Source organism: Micropterus salmoides, unplaced genomic scaffold (genome assembly GCF_014851395.1).
Source record: "Micropterus salmoides isolate LMB-PRFRI ecotype aquatic unplaced genomic scaffold, ASM1485139v1 Ms_hic_scaffold_7, whole genome shotgun sequence".
Lineage (NCBI taxonomy): Eukaryota > Metazoa > Chordata > Actinopteri > Centrarchiformes > Centrarchidae > Micropterus > Micropterus salmoides.
The window spans coordinates 35,068,147-35,072,807 of NW_024044459.1; the positions used below are offsets into that span (position 1 = coordinate 35,068,147).

The window sequence follows — 4,661 nt, forward strand, 5'->3', positions numbered from 1 at the left end:
TTTCATACTGTATTGTCACATTGTAAATACTGTATACCAAATCCACCTACCTCAAGTACATAACGCCTACACATAATGCTTATTTATTCTAGCTTCCTTTCACTGTGTACATGCATGCTTGTATGTGTACCTGCATATCTCATCCACCTCCTACATGTACATAATAATTATGATAATAATTTACTCCTGCATCCTTTACACTCTGCTCATTGCACTATTGTCTCAACCTGTCTATATTGTTTTTGTTTGTAGTGTGTGTATATATTGGTTCTCTGTACTGTAGCCTGTGTCTGATTATGTATTATTGTATGAGTAAGCACAATGTGAGCAATAAACAATCCTGATCTTTGCCAAAGGCTTATAGTCATCTTGATGTTTGGGGGTGAAATTTACACCACTCCCAATTGTTTTGTCTTTATTTTCTAGTTACAAAATGGTGGTCTGGTAACACAAGAAGGAAATGTTCTGAAGGTCATGTGGTGCACAGCATCATGTCTTGTCCTCACTGCTATGTGCTATCAGAGCATCAAACAAAAGAAACCAGATTTATTAACATATCAAAGTCTGTGATGGCTCTTTTCCAACATAAGTCTACTTTCACTTTGGGATCTAAAGGCAGTTAGACATAAGGTTACTGTCATGATACCTTAAAAAATCACTGAGCAGTCCGTACTGTTAGGTCTCCTCACATGAAAGCAGGTGACGCCTTGCTGTTCCTCCTGAATTTGTTTCAACTTGTTCAGCGCTTAAAAGGAAAACTGAAGACTGAATCTGAATGTGATTTAAATAAACCACTAGATGTTTTTAGAAAATATACAGCATGATAACTTCTTGCTCAACTTTCAGTATGGTGGTTTATTACATATATTCTCATATGGAAATTGAGAAGCGGTGGCTTTCGATGTGATTGACAACCCTTTTTGGCTAACTCCTAAATATTTTATACTCAACCTTTGTTTTAAAAATGGAAATTAGGTAATACAAGATGAGTGAAACAAGGTCATTTTATAGCAGTGAAACATGGTGCTTTTTATTTTTAGTACAAAACAACAGATTGATGGTAGGTGTATGATAATAACAGGTCAAAGCCTTTGTGACAGAAACTAAATATTCACCTAAATTAAACATTAAATTTTTGAATCCATGGATCAAAATCTTTTCTACTTTCCCTTCTGTGGATCTAAAGTCATTAAGGCCAATGTTACCGTCATACGAGACCTAAGGGCTGTGACCGGCCTGCACTTTGAGGTTCTCCCACTTTTTATGCAGTTTTTTGTGAGATTACATAAACCTGAAAGAATAGTGTCAGGTGGGACCGTGTTGTTTGTCATCAGCTTTATGCACTTTAAAAAGGGAAAAAAGACTCAAGATTAAATTTTACATGTTTAGTTTGGTGTTTATTATTCTATGTATTTAAAACTCGATGGTTGTGACTTGTTTATTTTCTTCTGTCCTGTTCTTTATGGAGCAAAGGGACAAACAAGATGGAGGAACACTGCTGTCTAAAATATCATCATATCCTGCAGCATTAAGGATTCGCTTCATTGTGACAACAAGCAATTCAATTCAATCAAGCTTTATTGGCATGAATGTAAAACAAAAATATTGCCAAAGCTACGAATAAATTACAAAAGAACAATTCATTTTATGCAATTCTAGCAGAACTGAAGAAGTCCTTTGGATGAGGGACGAAACGTCTTCCAGTATCTTCAACCAAGTCCAGTTGCCCTTGATTTTAACCTTCATTGGATAACTATGACCTGAATGACTGAGAATCTTCATAGACACCTTAAGTGGACAAAATTATTGATGGGCACAACTGCCCACTAGAATGACGTTGCAGCCCTTTTACCGGCTGCCGGCTGAGGTGATCTACTGGAAAACTTTTTGTACCTATACCCAGGTTTGAAAATACCGGAATTACCCTTTCATCAGCCCAACAAGCTGTAAAACTCTTCATGTGTGTTCTTTTGTCTCCACACTGTGTGAGTACAGAAATACACAACATAATAAAAATGACAGAAACATCAACAGCACAACCAAAGCAAATGTCCATTTTCTTCTCTTACGATTGTACTCTTCTTGGAGCTTTCCGAAGCTTGTTTTAAGCTCCTCCAGGTTCTGTTTATCCTCCTGATGTACTCTTTCCCAGATGTCCTTTCTTTCCTTGTCCCAGGCGTCTCGATCTCTCTTATTCTCTTGTCTACACAGGTCCAGTTTCCTCTCAGCATTTTCTCTTTGCTCTCTTTCTGATTTAACTATTTTCTCTGAAGTTTCCAGTTTTCTTCTCCATTCCTGTCGCTGAGTTTCTACTTGTAATTTCCATCTCCTTTCTTCTTCCTCCCGTTCTTTCTTTCTCTCCTGACGCTCCTTGTTGATGCATTCATCTTTGTCCTTCAGCTGTTTTGATCTCAGTTTTCTCTCCTGTTCAATTTCTTCACGCTGTTCGTCGACTTTCCTTTTCAATGTTTTCAAATCTTCCTCATGTTTTCTCCTGATGTCTTCATCCTCTCTCTTCATCTCTTCTTCCTTCTCTTTCAAAATCCTCTTCACCTGCATTTGTATGAATTCCTCTGTGTTGTAACAGCCGCCATTTTGCTTCCCCATGGCTTCGATCTTGAGCATCAGCTCACTGACTTGTTAGCGATTTGTGTGATTAGCTTTGTTATTGAACACCTGGTATCTCCCTCCACAGTCAGCTATGAGATTTTTTACAAAGCCATCACAGTCTTCAATATCAAATGACTGACTGTCCAGTTCATCTCCTCTGGCGAGGATAACGATGATGAAATCTCCAGACTTCTTGCCAAAATATTTCTTGATCAGTTCCACAGAGTCTTTTTCCTCTTGTTTAAAGTTCCCAATCTGCAGAACCAGCAGGAACACATGAGGTCCAGGAGACAACATGCTGAAGCATTTGTAGAGCTCCTGTTGAACGTCATCATTGGACAAAGTTTTATCAAACAATGCGGGGGTGTCGACCACAGCGACAGGCCGTCCATCAATCTCTCCTGTTGCTTTCTCACAGGACTTGGGGACAGTCTTCTGGAGGGATTTAAAACGTTCTTTGCCTAAAATGGTGTTTCCTGTTGCACTCTTCCCACTGCCAGTCTTCCCAACCAGCACCATCCTGAGAGGCTCTGTGCTGTGATCATCTATTCTTTCTCACTTTTCTTTTTAACATCCTGCAGTTCAGCTTTAAGTCTTGTGTTAATGTTCTCCTGCTCTACAGCCTTCTCCATCTGAGCCCTGGTGAACATGTCCTTTGTGAAACATCTGGATCCTTCAACTCTCATCTTTTCCACCATATCCAACAGCTCTGGGATCTGCTGCTCGTCCTTGATGTTGAGAACAACATCTCTTCCTCCACAGCTCTGACGGAGCTCCTGGATGTCCTTGTTTTCCTTTAGAAAGTTAACAACAGCTGGAGCTGCAGGATCTGACTCCACAGTGAACAGAATCATGGTGAAGTCATCGACTCGAGAGCTGAATGTGTTCTGGATGGTCTCTAACTCTCCCTTGTCTTCATCAGTGAGGGGACCCACAGGTAGGACCAGGATGAAGACATGGACGCCCTCAGGATCACAGAGGGAGATACACCTGAGTGATTCCTCCAACACTGCCTCCTGAGGTTTTCCATACAAGGCAGGCAGCTCCACCAGGGAAACCCAACGTCCACACACCTCTCCCTGATGTTTAACACATTCTGATGAGTTGGAGACTGAATGAAACTCTGTCTGACCTAAAATGGCCTTGGCTGCTGAAGTCTTCCCTGCTCCTCTCCTCCCACACAGAACCAGGTTTAAAGCTGGTTTGATGTGTTCAGACTTTGGTGTCATGATTAAACCTGCATCCTCACAAACTTCACAGCTCACATGCTCTCCATCGTTCTCCTTTGCAGTTTGACCCAAACATGTTAACAGCTCTGGAAGTTCAAGGTTCTCCTGTTTCAAGTATCTGTATCTACACATTCTAATAATGTCTTTTAAGGGCTGGTCTGAAACATCTTTGTCCATCAAACCTGGACTCTTGCCTCTGGGTGTTGATATCAGAACCAGTGAATGATCAAATGGTCGATCACTGAAGAGTTTCAGGACTCTGCAGAGCCTCAGTTTGTGTTTCTCAGTGAAGTCTTCAGGCTGTAGAACCAGCAGGAACACATGAGGTCCAGGATCAGAGAGTCTCACACAGTTTGTCACATGTTCTGTCAGTTTGTGTTCAGAGATGTTGGGATGCAGCAGATCTGGGGTGTTGATGAGAACGATTTCTTTCTCCTTCAACCGTCCTCTTTCTCTCAGACAGCGATCTGGTTCTTCCTCAGTGTTGAACTTAGTCTCTCCCAGTATGAAGTTCCCCACTGAACTCCTCTCAGACCAGCTGTTCCCCAGCAGAACAACCCTCAGCTCAGACACTGAAAAGAAAACACTAATTTTAGAAAACAATAAAATGTTTAACCAAAGATGAAATCAAAGCTATTTCAGTGAGTTCAGTTTAACTCACTGGTGGGTGGCAGATAGTCATAGCTGCTGCTCCGTTTCAGTGGTTGCAGATTCTCTGATACTGTAAGGATACAGAACACTGATTTATTGGAAGGATAGATATAATATTTTTAATTCAAACTAGTAAAAAACCAAGAATAAAACCAGGCGTGTATGAAGAGC

At 40.8% G+C, this 4,661-nt stretch overlaps 1 pseudogene; it reads right to left on the reverse strand.

The window, feature by feature from the left end:
• Positions 1-1,713: 1,713 nt before the first annotated feature.
• Positions 1,714-4,415, reverse strand: LOC119892331 (annotated as a pseudogene).
• Between the last annotated feature and the right edge of the window lie 246 nt (positions 4,416-4,661).